The sequence below is a fragment of the Lathyrus oleraceus genome, chromosome 3 (genome assembly GCF_024323335.1).
Source record: "Lathyrus oleraceus cultivar Zhongwan6 chromosome 3, CAAS_Psat_ZW6_1.0, whole genome shotgun sequence".
Taxonomy (NCBI): domain Eukaryota; kingdom Viridiplantae; phylum Streptophyta; class Magnoliopsida; order Fabales; family Fabaceae; genus Lathyrus; species Lathyrus oleraceus.
Genome location: NC_066581.1, coordinates 416,287,481 through 416,311,822, shown reverse-complemented (window position 1 = coordinate 416,311,822; position 24,342 = coordinate 416,287,481). Strand labels below are relative to the sequence as shown.

General features: G+C 36.4%; 1 non-coding gene across 1 annotated transcript; it reads left to right on the top strand.

Annotated features, from left to right (window-relative positions):
• The first annotated feature begins 15,517 nt into the window (after positions 1–15,517).
• Positions 15,518–15,624, top strand: LOC127134210 (small nucleolar RNA R71). Its single transcript, XR_007807965.1, has one exon. It is a non-coding gene; the product is annotated as a small nucleolar RNA R71 (small nucleolar RNA).
• Positions 15,625–24,342: the final 8,718 nt, after the last annotated feature.

Below are 24,342 nucleotides of genomic sequence, written 5' to 3'. Positions count from 1 at the left end.
AGTAGATAATAGCATTAAGTTAGTAATGGTCAATAATAAAGAAATATACTGATTGACTTTATGAAAAATAAGAAAGAAAGAAAATGAGAAATAAGCAATAGTAATAAACATAAATTTAGATAATTAAGAATTAAAAATAGAGTGTGGGTTGTCTCTCACCAAGCGCTTTGTCTATTGTCGTAAGCTCGACAGAAATTGGATAGATGTTAATCTGGTGAATGAGCGGGCAACTCTGCAAGTTTTAGATTCATGATGAAATCATTGTTGTCAATGTTATGGTAATGTTTCAAACGCTGCCCATTTACTGTAAATGGTTCGCTAGCTTTTCCCTTTATCTTTATCGCTCCATTTGGAAAGATGTTGGTAATTTCAAAGAGACCGGACCACCTAGAACGAAGTTTTCCTGGAAAGAGTATAAGTCGGGAGTTAAACAGAAGTACTTTGTCACCTTCCTTAAACTCTTTCCCTGATATGTGATTGTCATGCCATTTCTTTGTTCTTTCTTTATAGATCTGGGCATTCTCGTACGCATCTAATATAAGTTCTTCTAGTTCATGGATATCTAATATTCTTTTCTCGCTTGCGGAAATATAATTAAGATTAAGGGTCTTAATGGCCCAATATACTTTATGTTTTAATTCTATAGGAAGATGACACGATTTTCCACAAACTAGCTTAAAAAGTGTGGTTCCTATTGGGGTCTTATAAGCTGTCCTATATGCCCACAGGGCTTCGTGTAATTTTGAGGACCAATCTTTCCTAGAGGTGGCAACCATCTTTTCTAAGATTTATTTGATTTCTCTGTTCGAGACCTCTACTTGCCCACTCTTTTGTGGGTGATAAGGTGTTGCTACCCGGTGCCGGACTCCATATTTCAGTAATAGCTTTTCAAAAATCTTTGAAATGAAATGGGAGCCATCATCACTGATGACAAGTCTCGGCACGCCGAATCTAGAGAAGATTATGCGCTTAAAGAGTCTAATTACCACTCGTGTGTCATTCGTTGGAGAGGCCATAGCCTCGATCCATTTTGATACGTAATCGACCGCAACGAGGATGTACTTGTTACCAAAAGAAGATTGGAATTGTCCCATAAAATCAATTCCCCATACGTCGAAGACTTCTACTTCCAAAATGCCTTTAATTGGCATTTCGTCGCATCTAGATATGTTTCCAGTGTGTTGGCACCGGTCGCAATTTATGATTGCGATGTGGACATCTTTCCACAGAGGGGGCCAAAAGAGGTCGGCTTGCAAGATCTTAGCGCAAGTCTTCGAGGTGCTTGCATGTCCTTCATAGGGAGCAGAATGACAATGGGAGATTATATTTTCTACCTCATCTTCGGGGACACATCGACGAAAGATACCGTTGGCGCCTCTCTTGAAAAGCAGAGGCTCATCCCAATAGTAATGTTTAAGATCGTGGAAGAATTTTTTCTTTTGTTGGTAGGTCAAGTCTGGTGGAAGCACCCCAGCTGCTAAGTAGTTGACGAAGTCAACATACCATGGAAGTGTGGTTTTAGGGTGAATTTCTTCCACTACCCCGTTTGTTTCAGTATCCTTATTGGTTAATGCATATTTAGTTGTATTTCTTTCCAGTTGGGCTATGAGTCGTTCATAAGGGAAATCGTCGTTTATAGGCACTCGTTCAGGTTCAATACCTTCCATTCTTGACAAGTGATCAGCCACGACATTTTTAGTGCCCCTCTTATCTTTGATTTCTAGGTCAAACTCTTGTAGTAGTAATATCCACCTTAGGAGTCTTGGTTTGGTGTCCTTTTTATTTAACAGGTACCTAATTGCAGCATGGTCGGTATAGATAATTATCTTTGCTCCTACTAGGTAAGAACAGAATTTATCCAGAGCGAACACTACAGCTAAAAGTTCCTTTTCTGTGGTGGCGTAGTTCATCTGTGCAGGGTCTAGGGTTCTACTTGCGTAGTATATTGCGTGAAGTTTCTTATCCCTTATTTGTCCTAAGACTGGGCCTACAATATAGTCACTAGCGTCGCACATGATTTTAAAAGGTAATCTCCAATTGGGCGGTTGCATGATAGGTGCGGTGATAAGACCTATTTTCATATGCTCAAATGTGAAGGTGAGAAAAACAAGAAAGGGGGGGTTTGAATTGTTTGAAAAATAAGCGCTTTTGCAAAATGAAATCACACAATGATTTTATACTGGTTCGCTTATAACACAAAGCTACTCCAGTCCACCCGGCCAAGGTGATTTCGCCTTCAACAAGGACTTAATCCACTAATCTTGAAAGATTACAAACAACCCCTAAGAGAGAAGAAAATCTCTTAGTCCTCTCAAGTCTACAGACTACAAAGAGTCACTTGAGGAAATCAAATAAAAATTAGATACAAGATGTGTAATCTAGAGTGCTTCTAAGAAAGCAAATATTACAAACTTAAGAACAAATTTTTTCACTTGATAAGCAAAAGCTTAGTGAAAATCTTTGAAGAACAAAGATGTTTTTCTTGAGCGTGATATAATTTCAGTATAGTTTTGGCTAGTGATTTCTTTTTTACTGAATGAGATTTCTTCTCTATTTATAGGAGTTGAAGTAGAGTTGAAGTAGCGTTGAATCTGTTGGATATTGAGATGTAGTTACGCCATTCCATTAATAGCTTCTGCAGTAGACTTTTTCTCTTAGAAGTGACTACTTACCACAATTAGTATCTTCTCTCTTGGAAGTGGAGATTAACGTCTCTTTCTAATTGAGGAAATCCATTTGCAGAACTTTAACTTGGCTTAAACGTTACTTCATCATGATTAACAATTCTGATTAGAGTCTTCGTGTATCTGGGAATCTGGCTTCTGATGTTATCTCTTGAAAGTTCAGATGGCGCTGATAACTTCAGAGTTTACAGAGGACATTTGTTCGGAGTCAGAGCTTCTAGACTTTACTTCATGTTCAGATGCTTCTGATACTTTGTAGTTTTGTCCAGAGTCAGAGCTTCTTGAATGAGATTCCTCTTTAGATGCTTCTGATACTTGAGATTTTGCATCTGATCTTGTTTTGCATCTGATGACATCATCAGATTTGTTTCTTCTTTCTTTAGAACCCTGCACACTTAGAAACTTTTCGTTAGGGTGCCATTTTTGGTTTCATCCTTTGTTATCATCAAAATCATGGAATCTGTTGTAGAACAATTTTTGTTCTTACAATCTCCCCCTTTTTGATGATGACAAAACAAATAAAATTATCAGATGAAACATGAAAAATATTAGATCAGATAGACAAAAGCTCCCCCTGAGTTAGTACTAGGGAGTTCAGAAGTTCTTACCAGAGCTTTTCAAGTAATGAGATTTCTGAAACTTTCTGCAAATTCTTAAATTTAATGTTAGAGTTATTTAATCAGAGCTATTAATTAATCAGAGCTATTTTTATCAGAACTATTTCTATAATTGTTGCAGAATGCTTAAGGTTTTAGACATAATTTTCATCAGAGCTATTTAATAATTTCTCCCCCTTTTTGGCATAATCAAAAAGGCATAAAAAAAGAATAATAAAGAGAAAAACATTTCATTAAACAGAAGCACAAAGGCACAAAAGCATGCAAAACATCAGATCCAAGAAAATATCAGAGCTAAAAAGAAGACAGAAGCAAAAACACTAGGCAAGCAAACAAAATAAATCCTAAGTGCCTAAGGGTTCGGAGGTTGAGGAAGTCTCTGAAGCAACATGGCAAACATGTTCTGGATGTTTTCATTCAGAGCATCTTGCTTGTCCATCCTGGCACGAAGCTCATTCTGATCTTTCTTGATCTCTTGCTGATCTTGCTTTATCTCTTTCAGAGTGTTAAGAATCAGAGGGATCGCAGAGGAAGACTCCCCCTGAATCAGAGCCTGCTGAGCTTCAGCTTCAGCAGCAGCTTGGGCTTCTGCATCTGCCTGAGCCTTGGCTTCAGCTTCCTTAATCCTTAGAAGTTCTGCTTCCTTTGCCAGTCGTTCTTCTTCTAACCTCTTTGCTTCTTCTTCAGCTTCCCTAGCCAATCTTTCCTCCTCTAATCTTCTGGCCTCAGCTTCTCTAGCCAGTCTCTCTTGGAGTCTTTCCTCAGAGTCTCTGATGTAGCCATTTCTGACTTGTTCAGAGATACTCTTCAGCCTATAAGACTCAGAGGTCATCCAACTAATGACTCTGTTCCAGTGTGTCCTAACAGATTTAGGATCATCACTAACTTCAGAGTTTCTAGCCAGAGACTTGATCTTCTGGACTGAAGCTTCTGCAACCTGTATAATGGCCTCCTCAAGGGTAGGTATGGTAAGTTCAGGTTCAGGTTCAGGTGAATGAGGTGGAGAGTTTTGAGGGCTGAGATTTAGAGAGGGAGGTTCAGTTTGTTGAGGTTCAGATTCTGCTTGAAGTTCAGAATCTGCGTCTGGTTGAAGACTAGGAGATGAAGCATATAGTGGATTTAGGTCTAAAGGGTCAGAGTCTGGTCCAGGTACAGCGGGAATAAATGGTGGAGTGATATTAGAGGTGATGGGATCAGATGGTTGAGTTTCAGAGGGTAAGGTTGTTGTTTGTTGTGGTGGAAGTGAAGTTTGGAGGGGTGAGGTTACTTCAGATTGTCGTGTGGGTTGTGGAGCGAAATTTTTAGCATAAATTTCAGCTATTGTTGGGGAGTTAGGGTCAGAGTGTTCTTGGTCAGAGGACTCTTGGTCAGAGAACTCTTGGTCAGAAGAAGGGGAAAGGTAAGGAGGTGATTCATATTCAGAGGATGAGGAAGAAGAAGTTTGTTTGTGAGTTTGTATAGGTTGAGAGGGAGGAATGAAGGTTCTGGCTATGTTTAGAACTGGTGTTGGTTGGGAGGTTCTGGTGATTGAGGGTGGGATTTCAGAGGTAGTGTATAAGGGGGGTGTTGTGAGAGGATGAGAAGAGGCCATCATAGGAACAGAAGTAGTAAGAGGAATAGACATACCAGAGGAGACATTCAGAGGTGCTGAAGCTTTGCTGCCAGAAGTTTCTCCAAGTCTGGCTTTCTTTGCTCTCCTTGCCTCAGCAGCTATCTGTTTCTCAGAGACACCTCTCTTGTATCTGACAAGATCTTCTACAGAGTCCAGACAGTCTTCAAGGCGGAAATCAGAAATATCAACGCCTTCATCCAGACGATCCTGAAGGTAGATAGCAATGGCATTCTTTGGTTCATTCTTGAAGAACCTGGCAAGGCCATGAGGCATCTTCCTATGATCTTTTAGAGATTCCCAGGTCACATCCATAGTGGGCTTGACTCTAATGTCTTTGATGATTCCCATACTCTTCAGGTTTCTGGCATTCAGAGGCTTTCCCACATCAATTGCCAGATCATCCATACATCTGGTCTTCTCCAGATCATCTACTAAGCCATGCTCAATGAAGACATCAGAGAGCAATCTTCCCAGAGGAATGTAGGATCTGGGCTTCATATTATTCCTCGTTTCTCTGACTGAATCCCTCAGATACCTGAACAGGAGAGTAGGGAGGTTGATCTTGATACCCTTCTGAATGCAATATAAGATGCATTTCTGATCAGCATTGATATAATCTGAAGAGTTGGAGGCTGGACGATGATGGATTGTTCCCAGAATAATCTTCAGCCAAACTCGGAGGTTCTGATGAAGCTCCTTGTTCTTAGAGGGGTTTCCTTCAACATTAGGTTTGAAGATTGTAGGGTTGATGACTTCAGTGATGCGTTTTGACCTTGGAGGAATATTGTAAATCCTTTTACCTCCAGCTTTCTCCATGTTTAGCAAGGAAGCAATTGATGCTTCAGTGATGACAATCTTCACACCCAGAACAAACGAGACAATGAACTGGTCATCAGCATCTGCACATCTCCAGAACTCCTTCACCAGAAGAGGATAGATTGGACCATACAATCTTTGGAAATAATTCTCCCATCCTTGTTGACGCAGTTCTCCAGTTAAATCAACGCCATTTCTTCTCAAGTTCTCAAAATCTACCAGCGATTCACACAGTACATCTAAACCTTCAAAGGGAGTTGAAAGGTTTATGTGTTGTTCACGGTCAAGAATGTGAGGTTCTTTGTAGACTGGGGTCGTGGTAACGCCTGTAACAGTGGGTGTTTGAGTGTTTGAGGTTTGAGGATTAGAACTGGCTTCCATTTGTTGGGAGAAGTTAAAAACTTCTTGCTCTTGAGGATTCATGAAGAAAATTGATGAAGAAGATGAAGAACTGAAGGAGTTGCAGAGAAAAACTTCGAGAGAGGGTTTAGGGTTTAAGAGTGAGTGAAGAGTGATAAGTGTGTGAAATGTGAGAAAAGTGTTTATATACCTAAGTAAAAAACGCATGCAAAACGACACACATACCAGCGTTAGACACAAAACTCAAAAAGGCACGCTTGGGGAAAAATGATTACAGCTCATAAATGAATGTCTAATCCCACAGTTTGCACACTGCTCGAGGAAAACTCAAACGTCTGCCTTTTGAATTTCTTGACAGCTGTCTAGAAGTTCTAAAGTTTGACGCTTCAGAGTTCCACGCGTTGATGTATCTGATCTTCAGGAATACCAAGAGATTGGTTCTGAAGATTTCTAACTCAGATATCTTCTTAACAATGTAGAAGCATCAGAGTCAGAGGCAGAATCATATTTGTTTTTATCAGAATCTTATTTTATATTTTTCAGAGCCATACTTCATTCAGGACAATTTTTAATGTTCAGATTTTCTAAGATGAAAAGAAATCTATCTTCAGCTAGAGGCTTAGTAAAGATATCTGCCCATTGATGTTCTGTATCAATGAACTTCAGCGTTACTATTCCTTTCTGAACATAGTCTCTAATAAAATGATGTTTAATTTCTATGTGTTTGGCTCTGGAATGTAAAATAGGATTCTTACTCAAACAAATAGCAGCAGTATTATCACAAAAGATAGGAATGTTACTCTCAAATATCTGAAGATCTTCTAGCTGATGCTTCATCCAGAGCATCTGAGTTGTGCACAGTGATGCTGAGATGTATTCTGCTTCTGCAGTTGATAGAGCAATTGTTGACTGTCTTTTGCTAGCCCAGGAGATTAAGTTGTTTCCCAGAAGCTGGCAATTTCCAGAAGTACTTTTTCGTTCTATTCTATCTCCTGCATAATCTGCATCACAATAACCAGAAAGCCTATACTCTGATGTTTTCTCATACATCAGGCCCAGGTTAGGAGTTCCTTTCAGATACTTAAGAATTCTCTTAACAGCTGTTAAATGAGATTCTCTAGGATCTGATTGGAATCTGGCACAAAGACAGACGCTGAAGAGAATATCAGGACGAGTAGCAGTCAGATAGAGAAGAGAGCCTATCATACCTCGATAGAGCTTCTGACAAACCTTGTTGCTTACTTCTTCCTTCTCCAGAATGCAAGTTGGATGCATGGGAGTCTTTGCAGAGTTGCATTCAGTCATGTCAAACTTCTTCAGAACGTCTTTAATGTACTTGCTTTGATGAATGTACGTGACTTCTGGAGTTTGATTGATTTGAATTCCCAGAAAGAACTTTAGTTCTTGCATTAGACTCATTTCAAATTCTGCCTGCATTAGCTTAGAAAATTCTTGGCAAACAGAGATATTAGCAGAACCAAAAATAATATCATCAACATAAATTTGGCATATCATGAGATCATTATTAAGGTTTTTACAGAAGAGTGTAGAATCAACTTTCCCTCTGATAAAATTTTGTTCCAGAAGAAAATTGCTCAGACGTTCATACCAAGCTCTGGGAGCTTGTTTAAGTCCATATAAAGATTTCTTAAGTTTGAAAACATGTTCTGGAAAGTTTGAATTTTCAAAGCCTGGAGGTTGATTAACATACACTTCTTCTGAAATATAACCATTAAGAAATGCACTCTTGACATCCATTTGGTATAATTTGATAGAATGATTAATAGCAAAAGATACAAGAAGACGAATAGATTCTAACCTTGCGACTGGAGCAAAGGTTTCATTATAATCAATACCTTCTTGTTGACTATAACCTTGAGCTACCAGTCGTGCTTTGTTTCTGACAACTTCTCCTTTCTCGTTCAGTTTGTTTCTGAAAACCCATCTGGTTCCAATGACATGAGTGCCTCTGGGTTTAGGAACGAGATCCCAGACATCATTCTTGGAGAATTGATCTAACTCTTCTTGCATAGCTGCCACCCAATCATTATCTTGAAGAGCTTCATCACAGGACGTAGGCTCAATCAGAGACACTAGTCCCAGAGGAATATCTTCAGAAGTTCTGAAGGTAGATCTGGTTCTAACAGGTTCATCTTTGTTTCCCAAAATCAAATCTTCAGATACGTTGCTACGACTCTTGACTTTCCTTGGAATTTCTGGAGATTTAATTTCTTCAGAGTCTGGAGTGACAGTTGCTTCTGGAGTTTTCTTAGATTCTACCAGAGTGATCTCTAAATCTGCAAACTTTTCAACTAGCTTTGACTTTTCAGGGTCAAGCTTATCATCAAATCTAACATGAATTGATTCCTCCACAATTTTGGTTTCTATGTTGTATACTCTATAGCCTTTAGAGCGTTCTGAGTATCCTAACATAATACCTTTTTGTGCTTTGGAATCAAACTTGTTTAGATGTTCTTTAGTATTTAATATAAAACAAATGCATCCAAAAGGATGAAAATAAGAAATGTTGGGTTTTCTTCCCTTACACAGTTCATAGGGAGTCTTTTCCAGAATAGGTCTAATAGAGATTCTATTCTGAATGTAACACGCTGTATTTACAGCTTCTGCCCAAAAGTGCTTTGCAACATTTGTTTCATTGATCATGGTTCTGGCCATTTCTTGGAGTGTCCTATTCTTCCTCTCTACAACTCCATTTTGTTGTGGAGTTCTAGGGCAGGAGAAATCATGGGATATTCCATTAGAATCAAATAGTTCTTCAAAATCTTTATTTTCAAATTCTCCACCATGATCACTTCTGACTCTAACAATTTTAGAGTCAAATTCTTTTTGCACTTTAGAACAGAAACTGGTGAATACAGAGTGAGACTCACTCTTGTGCTTTAGGAATTTTACCCATGTCCAGCGGCTGTAATCATCAATGATTACTAGTCCATACTTCTTTCCATTGACTGATGCTGTTTTCACAGGACCAAATAAGTCAATGTGAAGAAGCTCCAGAGGCTTGGAGGTAGAAACAACATTTTTCTTTTTAAAAGATGTTTTTGAAAACTTTCCTTTCTGACAAGCTTCACACAGAGCATCTGAAGAAAACTTCAGTTTAGGTAAGCCTCTGACTAACTCAAGTTTAGTTAGCTGAGAAAGTTTTCTCATGCTAATGTGGCCTAAGCGTCTATGCCATACCCATTGCTCTTCGTGAACTGACATTAAACATTTAACATTTTGATCTTTTAAATCAGAAAGATTTATTTTATAAATGTTGTTTTTCCTCTTGCCTGTGAAAAGGACAGAGCCATCGTTCTGACTAATTGCTTTACACGTTTTTTGATTAAAGATTACATCATAACCGTTATCACTTAATTGACTTATGGATAACAAGTTATGCATTAATCCTTCTACATAAAGAACATCAGATATAGAGGGAAGAGTACCGTTACCAATAGTTCCGGAGCCTCTGATCCTTCCTTTCTGATCTCCTCCGAAGCCTACAAATCCAGCGTCTTTAAGTTCCAGGCTTTGGAACATAGACTTTCTTCCCGTCATATGTCGCGAGCATCCAGAGTCCAGGTACCATGACTGGTGTCTGAACTTTGCTGCATAGGATATCTGCAACATAGATGATCTTATCTTTCGGTACCCAGAATCTCTTGGGTCCTTTCAGATTAGTTTTCCCAGAGTTTCTTACAACTTTGGGTCTTCTAGCATTTTTAAATTTGTGTTCTTGTGTGTGTGTGTAGTGGTATGAAAAAGGCGATTTAATTTGGTTACTGGTAGAGGTTTTATTTTCCTCAGAATCATACCCAATTCCCCTTTTATTATTCTGACCTACTCCATAAATCATGGATGCCATAATACTCCTATTTATCCCATTCTTCAGAAATTGTTGAAAGGCTTCTTCATATTTATAAATAATTTCATTTGAAGTTTGTGGTGCTTGAGACAACACTTCTTCTAATTCTAAGCTTTTCGTTTTAGCTTCATCTCTTTCTAACGTTAAAGATGTGATTGTATCATCTCTTGCTAGAATTGTTGTCTCAAGTTTACTACACTCTTCAGATTTTGCTTTAAGAAGGCCTTTAATGTTTTTAACTTTTTGTTTTAATTTCTGAAGAGAGGTAAGAGTTTCTGATAAACATGATTCTAAGTCAGATCTAGAAAGTTCAGAAAATACCTCTTCAGATTCTTCATCTGAGCTGCTGGATGTGGTAGCCATAAGAGCTACGTTGGCCTGTTCATCAGAGTCAGATTCTGATGATTCGGATTCACTATCGTCCCAGGTGGCCATTAATCCCTTCTTTGTTCTGAAGGCATTTTTCTTGAAGCTTTCTTTCTTAGAGTTATCTTTCTTCAGCTTGGGGCATTCATTTCTATAATGACCTGTTTCTTTACATTCAAAACAGGTAATATCTTTGTTAGGTTTACCTTTTGAAGTTGACTCTGATCGATCCCCTCTGGGTCTTGATCTTCTGAAGTTGTTGTTGTTCCTTCTTTTCCAGAGTTGCTTAACTCTTCTGGTTAGTAAGGACAGTTCTTCTTCATCATCAGAGTCTTCAGGTTCAGAATCGTCAGTATCTGCAGTTTCTGCCTGGAGAGCTTTGGTTCTGTCTGACTTCCGTCTTTCAGGTCTGGACTTCAGCGCCACTGACTTGTTCCTTTTCTGAGGCTCATCCTCCTCTAGTTCTATCTCATGGCTTCTGAGAGAACTAACAAGTTCTTCAAGGCTGATACTGTTCAGATCCTTTGATAACTTCAGAGCAGTAACCATTGGTCTCCATTTCTTTGGCAGACTTCTGACAATCTTCTTAACATGATCTGCAGTCGTGTATCCCTTGTCTAGCACTTTAAGACCTGCAATAAGAGTTTGAAATCTGGAAAACATAGCTTCTATAGCTTCGTCATCTTCCATCTTGAAGGCTTCATACTTCTGGATAAGCGCCAGAGCCTTCGTCTCCTTGACTTGGGAGTTTCCTTCATGGGTCATCTTCAGAGAGTCAAGTATATCTTTGGCAGTCTCTCTGTTGGTGATCTTTTCATATTCATTGTATGATATGGCATTTAGAAGTATTGTTCTGGCCTTGTGGTGATTTTTGAAAACACGTTTCTGATCTTCTGACATTTTGCTTCTGGGAACTTCAGCTCCATTTAAGACTGGAGGTTTGTATCCATCTGTGACAATGTCCCAGAGGTCAGCATCATAACCCAGAAAGAAACTTTCGATTCTATCTTTCCAGTAATCAAACTTTTCTCCATCAAAAACAGGAGGCTTGGCATTGTAAGAATCTTTCTCATTTGAGTGGGCCATTTGTTTTTCTCGCACTGGATCTCTCTACACGGTTAAGTGTTTGATTTGAAAATCAATAACAGAACCAGGCTCTGATACCAATTGAAGGTGAGAAAAACAAGAAAGGGGGGGTTTGAATTGTTTGAAAAATAAGCGCTTTTGCAAAATGAAATCACACAATGATTTTATACTGGTTCGCTTATAACACAAAGCTACTCCAGTCCACCCGGCCAAGGTGATTTCGCCTTCAACAAGGACTTAATCCACTAATCTTGAAAGATTACAAACAACCCCTAAGAGAGAAGAAAATCTCTTAGTCCTCTCAAGTCTACAGACTACAAAGAGTCACTTGAGGAAATCAAATAAAAATTAGATACAAGATGTGTAATCTAGAGTGCTTCTAAGAAAGCAAATATTACAAACTTAAGAACAAATTTTTTCACTTGATAAGCAAAAGCTTAGTGAAAATCTTTGAAGAACAAAGATGTTTTTCTTGAGCGTGATATAATTTCAGTATAGTTTTGGCTAGTGATTTCTTTTTTACTGAATGAGATTTCTTCTCTATTTATAGGAGTTGAAGTAGAGTTGAAGTAGCGTTGAATCTGTTGGATATTGAGATGTAGTTACGCCATTCCATTAATAGCTTCTGCAGTAGACTTTTTCTCTTAGAAGTGACTACTTACCACAATTAGTATCTTCTCTCTTGGAAGTGGAGATTAACGTCTCTTTCTAATTGAGGAAATCCATTTGCAGAACTTTAACTTGGCTTAAACGTTACTTCATCATGATTAACAATTCTGATTAGAGTCTTCGTGTATCTGGGAATCTGGCTTCTGATGTTATCTCTTGAAAGTTCAGATGGCGCTGATAACTTCAGAGTTTACAGAGGACATTTGTTCGGAGTCAGAGCTTCTAGACTTTACTTCATGTTCAGATGCTTCTGATACTTTGTAGTTTTGTCCAGAGTCAGAGCTTCTTGAATGAGATTCCTCTTTAGATGCTTCTGATACTTGAGATTTTGCATCTGATCTTGTTTTGCATCTGATGACATCATCAGATTTGTTTCTTCTTTCTTTAGAACCCTGCACACTTAGAAACTTTTCGTTAGGGTGCCATTTTTGGTTTCATCCTTTGTTATCATCAAAATCATGGAATCTGTTGTAGAACAATTTTTGTTCTTACAAAATGCTGCCAGGCATTTGTCATCAAAGATGAATTCGGCGTCTTTCATCAATAAGTCAGTCATTGGTTTGGTGATTTTTGAGAAATCTTTAATGAATCGCTGGTAGAAACCGGCGTGTCCATAGAAGTTTCGTATTTCTCTTATGGTTTTCGGAGGTTGAAGGTTTTCTATAACTTCTATTTTAGCCTTGTCAACTTCAATCCTCTTATCGAACACTATGTGTCCGAGTACGATTCCTTGTCGGACCATGAAATGGCATTTTTCCCAGTTTAACACGAGGTTCACTTTTACGCATCTTTTAAGTACCATTTCAAGATTCGATAAACATCCTTCAAAGCTCTGGCCAAAAACAAAGAAATCGTCCATAAAGACTTCCATGATGTCATTTATAAAATCAGCGAAAATTGACATCATGCATCTTTGGAATGTTGCGGGAGCGTTACACAGTCCGAACGACATTCGTCGATAGGTAAATGTACCAGAGGGACATGTGAAGGTTGTTTTCTCTTGGTCGTCAGGATGAATATGAATTTGGAAAAATCCCGAATAACCGTCTAAATAGCAGAAGTGAGAATGCTTAGCCAATCGTTCAAGCATTTGATCAATAAACGGTAAAGAAAAATGATCCTTTCGAGTGGCTTTTGTTTAATTTTCTATAATCAATGCACATTCTACTTCCAGTAACCACTCTTTGTGCTATAGATTCACCTTTTTCATTATTAACAACTGTGACGCCTCCCTTCTTCGGTACGACATGTAATGGACTGACCCATAGACTATCGGATATTGGGTAGATAATCCCTGCTTCTAACAGCTTTTTCACTTCTTTCTTTACTACATCACTCAGAATGGGATTTATCCTTCTTTGATGTTCTCTAGAGGTTTTACTGTCTTCCTTTAGCATTATGCGATGCATGCATATGGAAGGGCTTATTCCTTTTAGATCTGAGATTTTGTAGCCTAAAGCAACTGAATATTTTCTTAAAACGTGTAGAAGCTTTTCGGACTTTATCCGCCCTAAGTCTGCATTAACTATTACAGGTCGCTCGAGTTCAGTGTCTAGGAATTCATACCTTAGATTTTTGGGTAGCATTTTAAGTTCTATGGCTGGTTTCTTTGGGCAAGGCATCTGATCGGGCGTTAGTACTAGACATTCGCTTAGGTTGTCATCTTGGTATTCCTTACTCCAATTTTCATCTTCAAAATTAGGAGGCCTTGGAATTTTTAGTATTTCGGAGTATGATGTTTATTCATTCTCCATTTCTCTTATACATTCGTCAATGACATCTAGTAGACAACAAGTATCATCTATAGTCGGTGCCTTTAAGAATTGTGTCAAAATGAATTCGACTTTTTCCTCACCAACTTCAAAGGTTAGCTTGCCTTTCTTAACATCTATAATAGCTCTGGCAGTGGCTAGGAATGGTCTTCTTAATATGATAGGGATGTTGGAATCCTCTTTTATGTCCATGATTATGAAATAAGTAGGAATATATAATTGACTTATGCGTACCGGAACATTTTCTAACATACCTACGGGAAATTTAACAGAACGATCCGCAAGTTGTACGGACATCCTAGTAGGTCTTAGTTCTCCCATTTTAATCCTTTCGCATATGGACAAGGGCATTAAGCTAATGCTGGCTCCTAAGTTGCATAATGCTTTGTCTATGACAAACTTTCCGATTACACAGGGTATGGAGAAGCTTCATGGGTCTTTCAGCTTATGAGGCATATTGTTTTGTATTATGGCGCTACACTCAGCAGTACGTGTAACAACTTCGTTATCCTCGATCTTTTTCTTGTTAGATAAGATTTCCTTAAGAAACTTAGCATATGAGGGCATTTGAGTGATGGCTTCTGTAAAGGGTATTGTGATATTCAATTGTTTTAGAAGCTTTACAAAAAATTTAAATTGCCCTACACTTTTAGATTTAACAAGTCTTTGAGGATAAGGGATAGGAGGTTTATACGATGGTGGAGGCACATAAGGTTCTTCTTTCTCTACGGCCTCTTCGCTTTTATCTTCCTCTAGTTTATCTTCCTTCTTAGTTACCTTACCAGGGTCTTGGTGCATGATTGGGTTTTGAATTCTAGGGTCGGTTCGTTCGTCTAGTTCTGTCCCACTTCGTAGTATAATAGCATTTGCATGACCTTTCGGGTTTGGTTGCGGCTGTCCAGGAAATGTGCCTGCAGGGGCAGCAGTAGGTGCTTGTTGTTGAGCCACTTGTGAAATTTGTGTTTCCAACATTTTGTTATGGGTGGCTAAAGCGTCTAACTTGTTTGCTAACTGCTTGATTTGCTCACTAGTGTGTATGTTTTGATTTTGGAAATCCTTATTTGTTTGGGCTTGGGTAGCTATGAAGTTTCCATCATTATTTCAAGGTTTGACTTCCTATGAGCATTTGGAGTATTTGTGGCAGCTTTATGATATCCTAGTGGTACAAAGGTGCTTGGTTAGGTGCATACAATGCATCATTGTTTTTGTATTAAAAGTTAGGATGGTTCTTCCAACCTGGGTTATAGGTGTTTGAGTAAGGGTTTCCTTGAGCATAGTTCACCTGGTTTGTGGAGACTCCTGTCAAAAGTTGACATTCAGGGGCAACATGCCCAGGAACTCCGCATATCTCGCAGTTTGATGCTACGACAGCCATAGTTGTTGCGGGTGTTATGGTCAAGTTGTCTATCTTTTGAGTAAGAGCGTCTACCTTAGCATTGACATGGTCAAGACTACTTACTTCGTACATACCGTCTTTCGTTGGAGGTTTCTCTATGGAGGTTTTTTCGCTTCCCCTATGGTAATGATTCTGGGCCATACTTTTGATAAGTTGATAGGTCTCATTGTAGGGTTTATCCATCAGTGTGCCACCTGTGGCGGTGTCTATTGTCAATCTTGTGTTGTACAAGAGACCGTTGTAAAAGGTGTGGATGATCAACCACTCTTCTAGACCGTGATATGGACAAATCCTCATCATGTCTTTGTATCTCTCTCAAGCTTCAAAAAGTGATTCGTTATCTTTTTGTTTAAACCCGTTTATTTGGGCTCTTAGCATAGCCGTCTTACTAGGTGGGAAATATCGTGCTAAGAAAACTTTCTTTAACTTGTTCCACGTAGTGATAGAGTTGGATGGTAGATACTGGAGCCAAGCTCTAGCTCTATCTCTTAATGAGAAAGGGAAAAGACGTAGTCTTATAGCTTCGGGGCTGACACCATTCACTTTCACTGACCCAAAGGACTAATAATCGAATGTACCGTTATCTAATGTTACTATGTAAATCTAAGGCTGAGGATCTTTCTAAGAATGGAGGGACAAAGAGAAATAACTATAACGAGAACAGAATATTAATCAAGATATTTAATAGCGGGATATCGGTATGTAACACATCAAACTTCGGGGATTCGATAGAGAGTTGGTGTAATCTTAAAGATCAAAATATTCTTCAGTAGAAATTATTTACTTAAAAGACTTTGTCTCCCACTCACGTTTTTATTGACTCTGACCATACTCTTAAACCAGAATGCTTCGCTCTCGCGGTCTCATTATGAATTTAAAAGTAATGTTTGGAAATAAATAAAGTATAATTAATCCTAAAGCGCTCTCGCTGTGTTTATGATCAATGTCTAGTTTCAACTATCTGGTTAAAATCTCAAACTCTCGTTCTTATTGACCGTAACCTTTGTTTGCTTTGTACTCTCGTACGAAAAACAGTTTTGAATTTAAAACAAGAAACTAAAACTGGAAAATAATATTTTATAAAAGCCAACACCAATTATTTACGAATCTCGTCGTTTCGACGGTCTTTACATACCAATACATATTGGTTTAGCCAGACATGGATCCGGTAACAGACATGATATTCAGATAATTAAGCATACAATAAGGCATAAGTAATTAAAATGGCAATTAAAATAAAACCTGGAATATAAATCGAGAACTTGGAATGAATATTGATTCTTCAAATTAAACAATGCTGACACGCTTTAGCAATCGAGTACACCGTTACAATCAAATTCAGATGCTTAAACAATAATTGCAATAGTCCCCGATATGGAGAATCTATTGCTTTTACAAGGTAGGAAACTGCCTAAGAAAATCTAACAACAAGAATTTGACTGGAAAAAAAATGCACACCGTCCGTGAAGACTCCCTTCCCCTTACATACTACCCACTCTCCTTAAAAGTAGCATTGGATATCTACTAGTGGGGAGCGGTTGGTTGAAAAAGTAAGAACCCGTCGTGGCGAAAAGTGTGGAGAAGAATAAGGAGGACCGGGTTGGTGGCGGCTGCCACAACCCTAATTTGGTCAACGTGGAGAGCGCCACATTATATGAGGTGGGCGCCACCTTCATGTAGTGTGGTGGACGCCACCTTAATGATGTATGGTGGGTGCCACCACTTCCTAAAACCTTGTGGCGGGCGCCACGCATCCAAGTGGTGGGCGCCACCATTCATTTGGTGTGGTGGGTGCCACTATTCATATTAATATGCTCCATTTTCTTCCCTTTCTCTTTCCTTTTTTCTATTTTACTCTTTGCTTGCCTAGACATCTCTTATTCGATAAATACCTGAAATAAACATAAAATGCAGCACAATACTATGGAAAATCAAGTAAAAAGCAATGCATATTAAGTCGAATATACGATACATTTTCGCATTATCAGAAACTAAGAGGCACAACATTGTCCTCAACCTCAAGCTCCTACTCAGGTACCTGATTATTTGTAGTCCAGAGGAGCACAAACACAACAACACAAAAGGGGGTGAGAATACATTCAAATAATAAATTATGCATAAATAATTAGGATAGATTCACACACTACAAATCATACATGTATCAAATAGGCACCTCATTATCATGTATTCACATCTCACCCATATCACAATCAAACTCAAACAATCATATAAGAGTATCAGTCAATACACAAGCATCTAGTTTACACAATTAGTATATAATGCAATGACAACAATTGACTCAACTCTTGATCGTCACGGTCCCCACTCTGAACCCCACTCATAACTCAACTCTATATGCATGCGGTACTGACTCAATAATTGGTTCTTCATACGAACCAGGTTCCAATCTCTGAACCTCAAGCCCCCACCCTGAGCTTGTGACAAGTCACTAGTCCTCACTCTGAACTAGCAAACATTGCCTCTTTCACAATAACGATAACATATGATGCATGGCATATCACAATACAAATAAAACAACACAACAACGAATATAACCCTACTCTGATTGTAAATGATCACATAATAACATAACAAATATTACACATTCACTTGACTGTAATTCATCATGCACTCGACATAATTTGAGTAGCCCTCACTTTGAACCACTCAAATCATCAATCATCGATAAACATGTATAAGAATTCATAAAATTATATATACAATCCACAACATACATTCATACATTGAGCAAAGATTCACGCAACACTCAAGCATGTCAACTTCTCTCTTTGAACACACCCAAACAACAACCAATATTCGATGGAACTTGAAATGGACTCACGATTCGACACAAAAGTTTTTGGTCTTGTACACATGGAATTGTATGAGAATGATCTTGAATTTTCTTCCATATTTTTAGTTTGTGAACATGTTGCGATTAATGTATATTTTAGGAACAATGGTTAAAGAAAAAAAAACATGTGTGCCCAAATCTTCTATTAGAGATTTATTTTTAGGATAGGCACATGTGGGAGGTTTAATGGGTCATTTTGGGGTTGACAAAACCTTAGAGTTGCTTCAGGAACATTTTTATTGGCTCCACATGAAAAGTGATGTTCAAAAGTTTTGTGAAACGTGCATTGTGTAACACCTTAAACCCCACACATAATTTATCACATAAATTAAATATAAAATAAAACCACGTAGGGTGTCACACATTCATAACACACATGACCTGCTCCGTAACACGGGTTTCAACAGTAAATTTCAATACACGCATTTGTAATAAGGATGTTTACACGACATATCACTTATCTGAATCATACCTAGGATGTCTACACGACATCCATCTCATCTAATCGGTATTATATATTCACATAATAAGACATTCATAACTTGTCACTGCATGCTCACTTCCATTTTAAGTATCATCGCAACGAAATTATCATCATAATTATGGAAGATAAAGCAAGTAATAACATCTAGTCTCAACTTCAATTGTAATAACAAAATAAGAGAGTTATAATCAATCAACTCAACATCTTAAGAATTCTCAACAACAAAACTAGTCTTATGACTTCAACATAATCAGACATAAGGAATGAAATAAGCGTTTAACCCAACCCGATGTTACATGATCAGAGCAAGGTACCACTAGTAAAAGCGACAAAATAAAGAAGTAATTCAAGAGATACCTTCCACTTACTTCAGCAATACTACTCTTGAGTATCTTCATGATGCCCATGTAAAGGCAACATTCAAACAGAATGGGTGAGAATTCATGTCAATAATAATGATATAGAATGAAGAATACAGTACAACATATATACAATCATGCACAACAATATATCAATTGTTACATCCAAATCATAATCAACGTCATACACAACAACATCTCAATTATCATCAACATGATACAAAACCACATCTCAATTATCATTAACATCATATGCAACAACATCTCATCCAACAACACATCAATAAAAACCAATACAAATACAACACTTATGCAATGTACTCAACACCGACTCGACATGCATGTGGTACCAAATATGAACACTCAGGTTCATCTCACTCCATGATCCCCACCATAGGATTGATTCCCTCTTGTAATCAGAGCACACCAAAATCGCTACCATCAGCATAGGTAACGGTTCACTAATCCCCTATAATAGGAATTAGCTACTCGTACCCGATCCATCACAATGGGATCGAGGCTCACCAAAACTCGTTACCATCAACATGGGTAACGCTTCACTAATCCCCCATAATAGGAATTAGCTACTCACATATGATCCATCACCATAGAATCGAAGCTCACCAAAATTGGACTGAAGCCTGTACACTAAGATGTATGACTCTCAAATGACATGCATTAACACAACAAGGTTCACATAAAGGATCCCCACACACATCACATCATTTATGCATCACATCATTCATCATGCAACAACCAATTTATGTTACCACATAAATAATATCAACAAATAGTAGCAACTCATCAACATCTTAACATCATTGACATAACAACATAATTATCACACCACAATATTACAACAATGCAACAATTCATCAACCAAACATATAAACTAATACATTTACTAACATAGTAGGCATGTTAATAATATTCAAACATCTCAACAATCACTACCATGTTATAAGTCTGAACATTAGCTTTCTAACGCTTTAAACGACCTCAAAATCGGACTTACGGAATAAAAGTTATGAACAAATTATCGGGATATGTAAATAATTCATTAAATAAATGTATGAACAAAAACTTTGCCAACACAATAGGCATAGAAATAATACTCAAACAATTCACTTATCACCATCATGTTATATCTCTTAGAGTCAGCTTTGTAATACTTCAAACCCCAACCCAAAATGATTCATGAGTTGAAAGTTATGATCAAAACCGTCCACAAAGGCGTTACTAGAGAGTTGTTGTTTTCTAAAATTTCCAACACAATTTTCATCTTCTTCAACCCCAAAAACATCCATGAAGTAATCACCAAAATTATTTTATCCCTGAAACAAAGTTATAGCCCTCTATTTCAAATATTCAACACTTCAAATGGAACTCGATTTGGACTTACGGATCAAAAGTTATGTCCAAAATGATTTCGATCGAAAAACGCAAAAAAAGGCTCTTGTGCTGAGCGCGATCGTGACTGACAAAATGCAGAATTTGCTGTGTTTTTCATCGTTTGAGGTCTTCCGGGCCTCCGATTTCGATTCCGTAAAAAGTCAAACGCTCCGAAAATTACAACCAATGTAATACTCTAATTATCTAAAGTTAATTTACAGTTTTAACACAATTAAATCATTTAATCACAATATTAAGATTATGCCTAAAACTTTCAAAATTGCAACAATGATGGATATATGTTCAATCATAAAAACCGAAAAATACACGCATATAAGGGACACGAAATTCATCATATGATTATCATATAACAATCATCATAGTATCCAAATTCAAAATTATGAATCAAAACACTCAACCCTAAGGAGGTTAAGGATTTCTCCATTCTACCATTCTACCATACCCATTACTATTATAACAAGTTCTCACCCTTACCTGAATTCCTTGCAAAATTTCTGAATTGAAACCCTCACTCTCTTTCCTTGATCACCTTTCCTATTGCCTCTTTGTTCTTTTTTTCTCCAATGTCACGAACTGTGAAAATTTCCCTAAACCTGTGTTTCTCTTAATTTTTTATTTTTAGGGTAAACTTTTCCAAATCGCCAACTTGACTTAAACTTAATTATCTCATATTTCTTCCTCCCACTAACTTTCTCAATTTCTCATATTTAGCCCAATTATTCTATCTTCACTAACAAATATAATATTAATAAATAAAACATTATTTTTAATTATCAAAACAATTCTAAATTATTCTTACATAGAGAAAATAAAATTTCTTTTTGTCGGTATGTTCACGTGTAAATTGAATACAAAAATTATTTATACTTTAGCTAAAAAAGAGAGAGTAGGTATTTATGAATTAAAAATAAAGAGTTTGTGTTTCCATCTAACTTAGTTATATGTATTTATGAATTAAAAATAAAGAGTTTGTGTTTCCATCTAACTTAGTTATATGTATTTATGAATTAAAAATAAAGAGTTTGTGTTAATAAGGCACAAACCATACATAAGTGTGTTTTATTTTGTAAGTCAAATCACAAACCTTCATCTAAATGAGGCAAGTGAAATGGAAAGTATTTAAATTCCATTTTTTTAAATTAAGTAAATAAAATTACAAGATTAAAAGAATGAAGATTAAAAGAATGAAGATAGCAAGAAAAAGGGAAAAGATTCAGCAAGTCAAAGAAGAAGGAACAAAGGATAAAATGACATTCAATGCATTCTCTCCTCCTTGAATTTATTGTCTCGAACAAGTAACTTATATCACTCAAATATACAATAATCAATCACTCACTCGATTAATGTTTCTTTTATTCCTTTATTTTATAACCTATGTTGTGATTAAGTTTGTATTGGATGCTTGTGCCTTTTGCCTTTATGATTTTCGTTTTTTCTTGTACTTACTGACTTTCTACATGTAAAGCAAGACAAAAATTCTATATACAAGTCCATATATATGACGAAAATTCATAAAATAAAGGAGTTGAATTTTAGAAAAATATTTTTCTTTGAGAATAGTGAGTTCTGCTCATATTTGGTTTTGGATTGAACCAACATTGAGTTTATCAATAATTCACAATTCTTGTGGTGATCATTCTTCCATAAGACTTATCTTCTATTAGGATTAGAAGAGTGGCGTCTCTCTTATCTAAAACTTTCATTCATTTTCTTTTTTCATTACCTTGATACAAAATTCACCAATATTTCAATTCACCATTAAAAATTCAAAAATCGTTCATTATTCATTCTAAAATATAAGTATCTCTAAGAGAGTCACAAGAACTCAGAGAAAAAAACCTTAAATTTGACCTTAATCAAAATGGCGCAAAAATCTTGATTTAGGAGTCATCACAAACTTTTGGTAAAAATCCAAAAATCCCTAGAATTCGGAGATGCATCTCCGAACGCGCCCATTTACCACAAAATTGAAAGCAAACGAGTGATTCATCCTTATTATACTTTATTTCGAAGATACATTTCCAGATACACCATGTGTTTTTTTTACGAAAAATAGTGTTTTAAGATATGCATATTCGTAAAGTGTCATGCTTAAGCAATGCAACAAATATGTAAATACCAACCGTGTCTTTATTGAGAAAAACAATTGGAAACTAGAAAACAATTAAAATAAAATTATCAAAATCTGAAAAATACAACTATAAGAGTCTACATCGAAAATATAAAAACATAAATATATTTAAGATTTTTAGGGGGATCTCTCGTATTTAATCCCTAAATATGAGACTTTGATCCCTGATTTTTTTAATGAAATAATACAATAAAATTTCGATTCGAAGTTGATTTTTCAAAAAATTGAGCTTTTTACTATAAGTCGCATAAAGGCCAGAAACGCAGAAACACAAGAGTCAGAACACACAAGGATACAATTCCAATTACTCTAATATTGGTTAAATTCAATATAGAGTCCCCGACAACGGAGCCATTTTCATTGGAAAAATATATAGTAAATGGAGTTTAGGATTTTCGAAGACGTGTCATTCAATTCTGAAATTTTCAGAAATACATTTTCAGACTAAATTTAAAAAAAAAATGGAATGACGACTTGATTTACAAAGGATGAAATGATTCAAGGTACATCCGGAGATACATCTCCGAAAATTTCTCCGATCATTCTACCATACTCCATTCGTCTCACAATGAATGACTCATTTAGAATAAAATTGTATCTCAAAATAAATAACTCATTTTGATACATCTTTTTCAATTCCACATTCTAATTATTAGAACTTTATCATTTTCAATTCGGGATAAAAAGTTTTAATAAAAATATCATTGCCTATTTATTTATTTTTCAATTATTTCATTTTCTTAATTTGTACTCCCTCCGTTCCTTTATAAGTGTCACTTTCTTGTAAAAAATTTGTTTCTTTTTTAATTGTCACTTGCAAAGTTCAAGGTAGTATTAATTGTAATTTGGTCAAAATTACCCCTAGATAATGATTGCAGAGAGAGAAAAAGTAAAGTGAATGTAATAAATAATTAAGGATATTATAGGTAAAAGAAGAATTATTATTTGAAAAGTAACAATAATGATTAACTTCCTTAGTATGGGTAAAAAGTCAAAAAATGACACTTAAAAAGGAACGGAGGGAGTATGAAACTAAATCATTTATTGGATGTCGGAGGGAGTAACATAATTAACGCAAAAGTTAAAACTGCCTCAATGTTATCAAAAGTTGTATCTATCTGTCTTTTAATATTCTTGCATCAATTTACACGTGAACATACCGACAAAAAGAAATTTTATTTTCTCTATGTAAGAATCAAATAAATAATTTTTGTATTCAATTTACACGTGAGCATACTGACAAAGAAATTTTATTTTCTCTGTGTAAGAATCAAATAAATAATTTTTGTATTCAATTTACACGTGAACATTCTGACAAAAAGAAATTTTATTACCTCTAAGTAAGAATCAAATATAACAAATTTAAATTATCATATTGAATAAAAATCTTTCTATAGAAAAATAATTAAATGAAGACAAATAAAAAAAAGTTGAGTTGAATGGTTTACATGAAATTAAAACAAATGAGAGGGGCCTATACTAAGGCATGGAGAATGGCATTTTTCTATTTTGTTGATAAGGATGTGAAGAATGAGTTCAACGAAGGTGGAAATTTTGAGTTGAATATATTTTTGTAAGACTAAGGCATGTGAAGAATGAGTTCAACTAAGGCATGGAGAATGACATTTTTCTATTTTGTAAGACTAAGATTGCTCTCGATAATAAACAAACGTTCATATCACATATCATCTTATGTGAAATTGTTAACAAAACAATATTTATATATATTCTACATGTTTGAGAAAACTTTCAAATAATGAAATCAATTTCTTTTTGTTGAGACTTGGGAGTGGAATTTTCTAATAAAACTATGAATAATGAAATCAACTTCTAACCAATATGGACAATCTTAGTC